The sequence below is a fragment of the Vollenhovia emeryi genome, unplaced genomic scaffold (genome assembly GCF_000949405.1).
Source record: "Vollenhovia emeryi isolate VEMERY1.0 unplaced genomic scaffold, V.emery_V1.0 DF939120.1, whole genome shotgun sequence".
Taxonomy (NCBI): domain Eukaryota; kingdom Metazoa; phylum Arthropoda; class Insecta; order Hymenoptera; family Formicidae; genus Vollenhovia; species Vollenhovia emeryi.
The window spans coordinates 2,069,326-2,081,973 of NW_011967246.1; positions in this window are offsets into that span (position 1 = coordinate 2,069,326).

The window sequence follows — 12,648 nt, forward strand, 5'->3', positions numbered from 1 at the left end:
AGAGAGAGAGAGAGAGACCTCGTGGTCGCAGTATACCGGGGCTCGGCTCCGGCTTCAGGACGGAACTAGATCGCGCAGGATCTTCCGGGCACGCCATGTACCTCTCGTTTTCCTCTCCGATAAGTGCCCTTCGCGAACGGTACACAGTCCCGTGTCCCGTGTCCGCGGGACTTAACTCCACGACCTACGCAGCGACGCGATTTAATTGCCACAGATTAATTTCCCTTCAAACGCGCCGCGCTCGCGCCAGTTCGGTGTACGTGTTAGCCGAACTACCTGCCGTTACTTCCGGTTAAACCGGTATCCATTCAGATGCACCTTTGCTCGTTGGGCCGAGAAAGGAGTTTCCGGGACGGTAATTCGCCAAGTTACGCAAACAGACGTCACTGCCGCGCGGAAGTTAACGCAATTCCGTTGCAGTGCATTTATCGCATTCATCGAACTTCTGCTAAACCGTAAGATATTCCATTCAATCTGGTTTAATCTAAAATGGTGAGGTTCTCGCCTCCACCTGAAAGAAGTTATGAAGAGCTCTCCGATAAATCTCGAGCTTTGGAGAACGCGTACAGATAGCGATATGTAACGGCGTGTAATTAATCGTTTGACACTCGCGGTACATTTTGGCGTACATTTCTAACGTAGCACGAAGACCTCGGCGGGCGCATGATGAATACGTTAATCAGATCAAACCACCTGTCTGTGTTTTAATAAGTTTGAAAGAGTATATCCGTTACGTCAGGCCGCGACTGATTGATAATGCACGTGGCGTATGCATTTCCCGACTTCGCCCAACTATAGTTTCACGACTCATCATCTCATTTATCATCATCTCTCGTAGAAGCTTATGTTTTACAGCGCTGTATTTTCCCTAACTTCTCGCGAGCCTTGTACTCATTAGCTTTCGTTAAATACTAAATTCTGCACATTTAAAGTTTCCCTCCGAAGAAAGGAATATTTCATACCGCAAGGAGAATAATTTACCGCACAATGGTATCAATCAGAAACTTGCTTGATGAATCGATAATTTTATTTCAGCTTAATCGTTAATTGCGTTAATAATCGGGAACGTTGCGTTTTGGGCGCCGCCTCTTATTAAATTATTACAGTAGTTTCGTATCTTCAATATATTCGCAAATTGCGCGGAACTTGTCCCACGCGAGATAATAGATTTGACTGTAAATAGTCTGGTACGCCGGCGATCGCGCCGCACCGCGTCTGGCGAGACCGTTCGAAATCGGGAAGCGTGATCCGGGACGGCCCGTGGAAATCCCCATTTTCCCCGATTTCCAGGATTACCTTCCGACGGAACCGCGGTCTCTTTTCACCACACCTCGTAGCCGGGGAAGATAAAGAGCGCTCGCTGTTCGGCGCGAGGGTCTCGGATTATATCGAGGCGCGAGAACGCGTGGGCGCCGATCCCTCCGTGAACTTCCTTTGAGAATCCCCGAGATGGCCGTATCTCGCAATGGTCGAGGGGAACGCGGGGGAGAATTCGAGGGAGGGAAACGGCGCGGTAATGTTACACATCCGCTTACATACCCTCGACCCGTGCACGTACAGCGTGTATCGGCGAACGTCGAGACCTGAGCCGTTCGATTCCTCTCCCTCGGCTCGCCGTGCATCTCTCACCTCCGCCTCCTCCCGTCCACGGATATTTTAATACAGAAGGAGAGAGGCGACCGGGGGAGAGGATGAAAGATCGGGGCGAGGGAGAACACGCTCTCAAGTTTCCACGGGGGCGGCCGCGCCGGCGGGGTTGAGGGTGAGACGACGAGGCCGAACTCGAACTTCGGTCGACGATTAATATTTGCAGACAATGGGCAAGCGCATATTTCCGCGGGGTCCCTTCCGGCCCTCCGCCGCGTCTCGTGCTCTTTCTATCTCCTCCCGCCTTGCACCCAGGGTCGTCCTAGCGAGAACAGCCCACGTGTGTGTGCGCGCGCGTGTGTGTATGGGAGAGTGCGTACATGTATCTCCGCTGGTCCATGTACATGATCTCCGGGCCACCACTGCCTCTCTCTCCCTCTCCCCCTTTCTCTCTCTCCTTCTCTCTCTGTCGACGATGTCCGCCGCCCCCGCAGCTGCAATGTGCGGGCATGTGTGTGTCACGGCACGTCTGCTGCCTAACGTACGATGCAAGTTTCCATTGTCCCGTCTAACTCGGAGCGCGCCCACTTTCCGCCGTATTCCAGAGCCCGAGGGGGGAGGGTGGGACCAGCGAGAAAGCGGAAGCGAGAAAGAAGGCGAGGGCGAGGAGGAACGGGAAGGGCGCTCATAGACAATCGCCCGGCTGACGACTCGAGCCTTAAATATCTCCGACGACATTGTCGACCACTTTTCGAACGGCTTTAAATCAGAAAGTTTCCCCGGCCCGCGACCAAAGTCGCCGCTGTGCGCGAGATCGGATCGACTAATAAGGTCGTGGGAGAGATGGAGGGAGAAAGAGAAACCACTCGGGGGTGGCTTTTGTCTCGCCGAGGATAATATGTCGTCATCTCCAATATCGAGCTTTTATTAATCCTTAAAGTAGCGCCGGCTTCTTTCATTGATTTATTATCCTGTATGTTCCTCGCGTAAAGAAGGGATGTAGTCGGGGAATCCGTAATGTCAAATTGGGAAATATGGCGGAACCAGATAGGTGCTCATAAACGAGGTGCTCAATATTAATCGAGACGAAATGAAAAATATACTCAAACCACACGTATGTCTAAGACATCTTTAAGATGTCTTTTAGACATGCGTGCTGTATGGGTATAGACGTGGCTGTCGCGAATCAATATCTCGAGTCCGAACGTCACTCGAGTCACGACTAATTACAAGTTGCTGTGTTGAAAAAAGATGCGCACGCAAGAGTATCAGGCACGAGGATTCAGTCCAACCTTGTAAAGGCCGAATCAGACAGCACTAGCATAGCATAACTAGTTGCCCATTCTGTCATTTGTTTTGTTTTGCGTCGATCATTTTTGCGCATCCGCCATTATTTTGGTGGAGCTAATGTGACGGATGTTGTGTATGTGGCAGTGTGAAATCAGTGTGACAGTGTGACAGGATTTTATACCAAAAACATGCGTGGCGGAATGCCACGCGAACGAAACCGAAAAAAAATCAAAGGACCGACAGAGAGTGGACATACAAGTTGTACTATGGCACTAGCAATTGCCAACTCGCATTGGATTGGGATTGGCGATTGAGGATTGTCTTCTAGCCAATGAGAGCAGCCAGCGACCTGATCGACTCTCATTGGCTAGACCGCTAGAGGCAATCGTCAATCGCCAATCCCAATCTAATCTGAGTCAGCAATTGCTAGTCTGACTCGGCCTTAAGGCGTTGTCATTGGATGCTTTCCAGAAAGGTACACAGGCGACACTGTGGAACACAGTGAATCGTTTTAACTTTGTTGTTTGCCATTATTAAACGAGGATAAAAGGATTTTCTGTATTACACTGTGTTAATCTGTGTCTCTTGCTGAAAAGCACCCATTATTTGTGTTATTCATAGAAACGATCAAGTTCACCTGTTATTAATTATAATATGAGCTACTCCGTTGTAATGCAATAATTACAGAACGCGAATATATAATACAATGGAGAAATACGGAGCGATTTCTCGTGAGGCACGTGCACTTTGCATATTTTCGAGGAGCTCGAAAAACGTATCGTCCACCTGCGGCGAATCGCGGCAAAATTAACGAAATAAACACGGAATATGCGATGCACGTTCAAACCGCCTCGCGCGCGATTTAGCGCCTCGCGCGTCCTTACGGCGCGAAAAACGACCGCGTGTATCGCAAGGGAGGCGGAGACGCGGAAACGTTTAGTAAACGTAACTCAAATATTTACTACAATTTCCCTGTGCTTGCCTACGTGTTTCCTGCGGAGACTTAAGAATGGCGCGAGCGCGGGGAGCGCAGTATTTCTCGGCGCATTATATCGGCGCAGTTTCGTCGGCTCCGTGTATATTATTCGTGTCCGCCGCGGCAGTCGTCCGTATATAAAAGCAGCTGTCTCTTCTTGCGCATTCTTGCAATGGCAATATCTTTCTTGGAACACGCCGGCAATAGCGGTATAAAAGTCCGTGGCGTTACACTGTAAATATTGCGAACTAAGATGATGTTGCACTAGCGGCGGTTATTAATGTTAAGCCGTAGCTACAGTCACGCGAGAAAAAAGTCATTGCTACATATTAATGCGTTAAACTTGTTTCATAAGTAGATGAAGGGGGTAGGAAAATCTCCCGAGTAGAATAAACTTCGCTGGACGCAACTGCAGCCGCGACGTTATGGATGACGTGATGGATATTACTATTAATTCTCGCTCGTCCCGCTCGGAATAATTACGCGCGTTTACCGCGATATTAATTTACAAAACTATCCTGAATGCAATTATTCCGATGCGTTTTATTATAATTCCCGACAGCGCTGCGGTTGAATTTTGGTAATGCGATTCTCATGAATTTGTAATAATTTACGTTAATAAATTTTGGAGGGCGGTCGCCGATCTATTTTTATTATTCATACATTAATCGTTTAGATTTACAATGATAAAAAGCTGCGTCAAAAGGCACGACGAGTTAGAAACGCGCGTTGGAACGCGAGTCGAGCATTTGGTCCCGGAATGGGCCTCAATTATTCTATTCCACCTTCATTTGGACTTCGGAGTCGGTTTCAAACTCCAATGTGAGGCCCAAATGCGTAAGAAAATTGTGTTTAACCTTATTTCAACCCTCAAAGAGACTGTAATAGAATATTGCACTCTCTTTGAAACCTTTTAGGCCGATCTACCGAACCTCTGTTGATTACACTCGCATTAATCTCTTTAACGCTAAAAGGGAAATAGCGACTCTTTTCAGGTCTATTTGACGGCAAAAATTCAATACATTGTAAACAAAAAACAAGAATGGCCAATGCGAGTCAAGGCAGGATATAGGCAGCCTATACTTGTCATTTTTAATAAATTGTGAATTCATATACCGTTTCTATTTCCACATCAATACATTTTCTCCGACACAAAGACCTTAGTTCGACCTCGTTGTTCCCAATTCCAAAATTATACGAGGCAAAACTGAGGCCAAAATATTCCACTCGGGGACCGTCGTTGTCGGCTCACGAAGAGAAAGAGAGAAGTGGTAACGAGGTAACCGCGAAGAGTAGCAGGTATTTCTCGGGATTTAAATGCCGCGCATGGTTGGAGCCGCAGTATCCGAACGCGGTCGTGCAGCTACGCGCCCACGGTTTTTTTTTTATTACGTTACGTCGGACGGGTAGCGACGGGGATGTCGGAGACAATCGTTCCGCGATCAGCCGCACGTGGCATTCAGCGCGGCCGTCATGAGGACACGGCTACGGTGCGCGGAGGCACCAAGGATCAATATTAAAAAGACATAAGGGAGCTTAATCCTGGTGGGCTACGTGAGGATTTCAGGCGCCGCGCCGGGGGATGCGTGAGAGAGAGAGAGAGAGAGAGAGAGGGAGGGAGGGAGAGGGGGGGAGGATACCGACTCTCGCCGGAACGAATGGCCGTGTTTACATAAATTTCGCACGCTATACTATGCATAACGTGGCACGACATCCCGGGGGCTTTATTAAACCTTACATCACCATCGCCATCACGCCGGGCGCTCCGTAAACCGAAGCGAAAGACAGCGGCGGTCCCCGCGGCGCGAGGGTCTTGAAGCGGAGAAAAGGGGAGAAGGGACCACCCCCGCGGGCCTCGCTCGAGTCTCAGATATAATTGCTGAAGGTGATACCCCTCTGCGTAACGCTCCTTCGCGCTTTGAAGCCGCGGGAAATGTCACCGACACCCTGCTCGTCCGTTTCTTGCTCCTTTCTCCTCTAGAGAGCACGCCTCGCGCGTCCGTGCGTATATGCGCGTTTGCACAAGCTCACGCAGCCTCCGCTCTTGCAACTTCATAAGCATACAGGGATCCACGGTATGAGCGCGGGCGACGCTTTGTCGGAGTTTCGGTCGAGAGCCGCGGGAGAGATTTGCGAGATGGAATTTTTCATAAAATGCTAGGTAGTTTATAGGAAAAAAAAATTGCTGTGTTTAAGACAAAGTCCACATTGCGCTAAACAAATGACTTAGCGATGCATCTAGTCAGAATATATATTTTAAGCTGAATAATAATTGAGCGGTATACTAAAACGCGATTATCGTCGCGCGAGTCAAATATCTGAAATATATTCAATGATGATTAGAATTCGTGAAAACAAATTGGCACGATAACAATTAGTGAACGTTTTGATTCCAATTCGAGTTTTAGGTTTAACTTCATATATTTTTGTCTCTTTCTACCTGTTACCTTAGAAAGAGACAAACGTGAATTAAGATCTTCGGTGTTGGGTTTTGGAATTGTTTGAAAGGTGTAACTTAATTAATTTTTGTCACGCCAGTACAAGTAATTAAATTAAAAAAATTAAAGGCGAAAAGGTCAAATGGACAGATGAAGAAACTGTGTCAAACGGCTGATGGAGATTATTATATTTTAAGCCACTAACGTGGTCCATGTATTCGGAAAACGTTGCGTCGACGATTTGGTTCCATCTATTTTCAGCATAATAAAGTTTCATTTGGAATGTCGATATTTGTGAAGTGTATAAATATATCAATCGGGTAGAGCTGACATGTCGTATCGGAGGGAGCGAGCGCGCATCTCATGCGAAATGTCTGTCGCACGCGCATCGACGTGTCGTCTAATGGGAGCAAGGGCAAGACAACGGAGATGCGCGCGAGGGTGACTTGGGCGGGGGTGGTAAAGCTTGAATTAATGGCGGAGAAAGGAGATGGTGTTCTCATCTACGTCAGCCGTCGTTGACGCGATGTCTTTACTAAAGAGCGGCGAAAGAGACGCGAGACGGAGGCTTCTCGGTGGACCGAGGACGTTGACGCAAATGAGAAGGAAAGGGGGCGACGCGAAGATCGAAATGAAAAAAAAAGCGGAAGAAAGGGATAATGCGCGCGGATCAACTGAAAGGAAGTCGCGCAGTCCCGAATAAAGAGTACAAATAAAGTATTCGCGGGGAGCGAGGAGGGCGACGAGCGGGACGAGTGGCAGGAGGAACAGGAGAGGGGGACGAGAGGTGATTCGCTCGCGTGGATGTTCCGTGAAAGTGGGCGATTGTATGCGGGCCGGGCTCGTACAATGCAAACAACAATACGCAATCAAGTAGTTGACGGCTGACGTTCGCATTACCGCGCCATTGTTGGACGCGCCTCCAACGGCATTCCGAAATTACAGAGTCGCTCCGTGCTCTCCGTTACGTAGGCGCGCGGTGCACGTTAACGCGTGCCGGATGATCTTTTTCGCTCGCCGAAATTGAGTGGACAGAGGAGAGATGCGTTTGGCCGGGATCGGGTCGCGGCGATCGTAAACGCCAATCGCTTCGTACCGCAGTAGCGGGAGTCGGTTAATGGTCAGCCGCGGCCCGTCAATCTCTCTCCCTCTCCTTCTCTCTCTGTCGTAATCGGATAAGTTCCAATATTACCCGAACTCCACCGGACGATTGGAAATATTATTTGCGACTTAGCCGGGCGAAAAAGAGTTTGTAGCGCGCTACAAAATTCCGCGGGAGAAATAAAGGGGCGCGCATGCGTACGTAGAAATACACGGACATTCTTACGTACTTATTGAACGTTACGAAGTAGCAATTGCTTGGAACCGCAGTAGTGGGAGTCGGTTAATGGTCAGCCGCGGCCCGTCCAATCTCTCTTCCCCTCCTCTCTATCCTAATCGGATAAGCTGCGATATTACCCGTATGCCAAACTTCGTCGAGTGATTGGAAATATTGTTTGCGACGTGTCCGGACAAAAAGAGTTTACAGTGTGCTACAAAATTCTGTACACGGAGAGAATTTTTTTCTTTCACAATTTATCCTAAAAATATTGTAACCGTGGCACAAACCGCGGCATTTTGAAGAATTTTTCGAGAGCTTATTCACTATAGCGAAATGTATAGTAAAATTTCGAAAAGCTCTCGCACAGTTCTACAAAATGCCATGTTGTTCCTCGATTGCATGATTTTTAGGATAAATTGCGAGGGAGAAACCGCCAAAATTTTGTATGTACACCAAAGCCCATTACTGCCCAGTGGGCATTACTTTATCTTATTATTTAATCTTATTATTTTGTTTCGTCTTATATTATCTTGTTTTATTTTATTATATCTTTATAATGCCCCAACTAGGCCTAATGCCCCAAAAATGTCTAGTAATGCCCAGTAATGCCGCAAATCTGTACACCACAATGTCCTCAGCGTTTAACCCCTCGATAAATTATTTAAAAGAATGCACGTTCCTAAACTCACTAAAAAAAGTGTCGCAACCATTTCATTCATCACTGTACGTCGAAGTATACGAACATACCTACTAAATGTTACTAAGTAGCAACTTTCATGTTTCCAGAAAGCTTAAGGGGATGCTGGAGTGATTGTGCACTTTTGGCACCTTTTGCTCCTAGAACTGCCAACTCGTGAAAACATTTGTGTAATATACAAACTATGTGGCTTTTGTATACGAACGTTTCGTTATTCTCTGATTTAGTCCGAATAGTGGAACACTGTCGGTCTCTACACAAAAGCCACATAATTTGTGTATTACACAAATTTTTTCATAAATTGACAGGAGGAAAAGGTGCACAGGTGCAGAATTATTCCAGCGTCCCCTTAAGTACGCAATATTTTTTCTCCTTCATAATTTCTCTATTGCTAGTAATTCACAGAGAAATTCCTTCTTCTGAGAAAATTAAATTACGATTGCAAACCTAAAAATCTACTATTACCTGCCGCTATAATTTAGTAATAACTGTCTGGCGAGCGGGAAAGCATATCTCCGTGAAAATCGCCGGCAAAGTAAAATAAATGTTGTTTATCCAAATGATATTTATTGGAGCGTGCCGCAACTGTGTTTTGAGGCAAACGTCCACTGCATTATCGATAACTGCGTGCCACGCTACAAATTACGCGAATGCAATTTATTGCGTCGTGTAAATGGTTAAAACGGCGTTAGGAATTATCGAGTGCGTCAACGAGGGCGTGTATATGATTACAGATTAATAAACTGAGCGCGCCGAGCATTAGCATCCCGCCTCGTAATTCAACTTGGCCCGCGCCGATTATGAACCCCCGCCGAGTCGGACCGAATATTCCGCGAGCGGATATTAGAAGATCGGAAGTATAATAGTAAACCGAAATTGCGAAATTCGCCGAGCTGCGAGACGATTCGCGCCGGCTGTCAAGCGTGCGCGAAGCCTCAGTTCTCCCCGATCTTCCCGTAGTCGTTTTGTCACGGAATCAGGTGTAACTGCGGCGAAGCTTGTGCATACACGTATTGCGCGCGGCTTATGTGTATATACAGTCGGCAGAAGTCGCGTCGCTATTCGAGCGCGAATCAGAACCTCGCCTTCCTGCCGTCGTTGCTTTAAATTTCTCCCCCGATATCCCCGACTACAAGTCGCTCTCGCTCGTCGGGAAATAAGTTTGCAGGAAGCCACACGTAAAGATAATCGGAGCCCGGGGAAAATATCGGGAGAGACGCTGCGCGGCAACCGACGTCTGAGAAATATTATTGTTGGATTTGGGGAAAAAATATTATCGACTTATTCCGTCAAAGAGGGACGTAAAATACAGAGTCGCTGCGCCAAACGTTTGCGAGGGATACGTAACACGAGCGCGGCGTAAGATGTTCCTCTCCGGTAAATCCGAGAGGAAAACACTGCAGTTTCCAGGGGAGAAGCGCGCGTCGCCGGCGCCGACTGTCGGCACTTCTTATCGGTCTATTATAGTCAAACGTATAATCCGCAATTAATCGTTCACGGTGTACCATTAATCGAATTTGGTAGCAGAACCGCTTCGCGAATCAGCTGTCAGGACGGGGATGAAAATATCGCGTTTTATGCGACGTTGGGCAGCGAATCAAATCGCGAACTTTTAATTTCCGCCCGTCGCCGGCACGGCGGCCCGACAGTAATAGCACGGAAACAATGCGACGCGGGAGACGAAGATATCTCATCCGCGGAAATGCGAACTCTTGGCCTCCTTAAAGCTGACGTTCGCGAACGATCGCGAGGAGGCGGCCAAGGGATTCGTCCCGACTGACAATGAGTTGCACTCAGGACATGGTACGCGGTGACCATTGGGTATTTTATACTTCAGCAGAAATTGAAGTGATGCCGCGGAGAGGCTTTATCAATTTGGCGACTCGCACCCGACGTACAGTCATATACAGTGCCGGCCAAAATTATGTCACCTTTTAATATTTTTTTAGCATAACTAGTTTCAAAGTGCACGAATGAAAAATTCGACAATCATGGTGTATTTTGTCACATTTCATTACCCTTCATGTATACACGGCGTTATTAATGCCTAGCCATATGGAGTTGTACGCGGATCAAGGCACAGTTGAAAAGTGTGCGACTTTCTAACTCTTCGTGCATCATGACTTTGAAACCGGTAACGCTGATTCGCTGTTCTCTAAGTCATGATGCACGAAGAGTTAGAAGGTCGCATGCTTTTCAAAAATGCCTCGATTCACGCGCAACTTCAGATGGGTAGGCATTAATGACGCCGTGTGTACAAGATATAGGTACCTGTCATCAGGTGGCCACTGTAAAATTATGAGCACACTCGATGCACTTTGACGAAAGTTATGCGCAAAAAATCGAATGGTAATATAATTTTGGCTGGTACTGTATATACGAGCGCAATCCGAACGAGCACACGTATGTATGTCGCGGATGCATATGGAGCCATCTTTGGTGTTTACAAGGCTCGAATATTCAAGAGGAAGCGGCTCGTATCCCGACGAAATCGTCCGCCGCTCCGCGAGTAGAATAGTCTGCGCTTAGATCGCCTCTCGTATCGGCTCTCCGGGCTCTCCCCTTAGCGCTGGTCTACAATACGTGGAGTAAGCGTGGAGTAAGGAGTAAGGGAGAGCCCTAACTTCTAGCTTTTGGTGTAAGGAAGCTGAAATACGGGCATAATTTTTAAAATATTTGTAACACTGATTGATGGCATTTTGTTTCACTGAGAGTAAGCCTAAGAGCTGAAGTAGGAGTAAGATATAAAATGGATTTATTTCCTTACTCCTACTCCTTACTCCAGCTTACTCCATGTATTGTAGACCAGCCTTTATACTTACATAAATGCGCTCGTGTATTTGATATAATATACAGCTGTAACATACACGTCTGCGGTGACCAGCAGGCAAACGGAATGGACAATAGGCGCGGTTAACCGCGGCGACGGTGGTCCAGCGAGCGGTGGACCGGTCGCTATTGATTATCGAAATTTATAGGCGCCGTAATACAACAAATATTTGTAATCTTGCCGCGGTCCAGGTGCCGCGGAGCTGCGACCTGTCGTTCGTACGTACACACACCTACACGGAGGCTGCAGAGCACAGGCGTCGCGTTCGAGATGACCGGTGCCGTTCGCGAGAGACGCCTCGCGTCGTTGACCGTCTCGCCAGCACGCGTGTACGAGGTCCCTATACCGGACATCTCACGTGTGTACGGTCGTCGCATCGCGCTGACGCGCGTGTATCGCATTCGTGTAACTCAGGGAAAGCCCATATTTCCCCGAGATCATCCGACCTCCCGAGGAAATTGAACCGTTCTGCTGGTTATATATTTAACAAGGCTGCTCTTCGCAAACAGCCGGCCTCCGATCGATGTACGTACGGTACATCTCGCGTGGTCGGTTTCTTCCTAGTCCGCCGTTCTCCACCGGGGGGGGGCTCTCCCTCTCTCTCTCTCTCTCTGTCTTCCTCTATCGTTCTCGCTTTTCGATCTCGGGATCGTCCAAACTTCCGCGTTCGGTTACGCGCGAAGAAACGTCCAACACTATCGTTTGAGGGTATGACAAGCCCGATGCAACTTTCGGTGAACTCTCGTGCGGGAGGATGAGGGCAACTCTGCGGAGGAGTTCACTGACCACGGCTGGATGGTCTCTACGGAGCCGGACGAGGACTCGCCCTGCGATCGTTCTCTCGGTGTACAGCGATACGAATATTTCATGAGAATATTTCGGTTCGGAACGAGGATCCACGTGTCACGTCAGAGACGGCGATTGCCCGTCGTTACCGCGATGAGATCGTGGGTTCGTCGATCTTTGAGAATACTTGCTTGCGCGGGACGTGCTTTTTCGCGATGTATAAAGATACCTTTTCTTCGCGTTGCGCAAAAGACAATTGGGAATTCTTTCTCCGTGTACATTTTTTTACCGTTAGTTTTAACGAGTAGTTCATAAAGTTCAGCGAGATTGGGAAGTGAGAGTAAACTGGGACTCTTTCCCATATTTCGTTAATCAGCAGCAAGTGCTTCGAGATTGACAGACCAAAGAGTCTAAAGTGGTATGATCATTTTAGATGAGATCGAAGGATAATTGTGGGATTAAAGAACATGTGTTAAAGAAGATGTTGAAAAATTTTAAACGCACTCGCCGACGGCTACCGAGGCGTGGCGGCAAACATAGTAATTGTCAAAGAATACACAGGTAGTCAAATTATAAAATAAATGTAGTTGCTGAAAAACAAAAGGACAACGGTGTTAGTTAAAAGTTAAAAATAAGTTTCGAAGAGTCCTACGAAACGATAATTTTAGGAAGCGAGGTGAAGTGCCTCGCACAAAAGCTGACCATCGCTTAATAAACATTGGT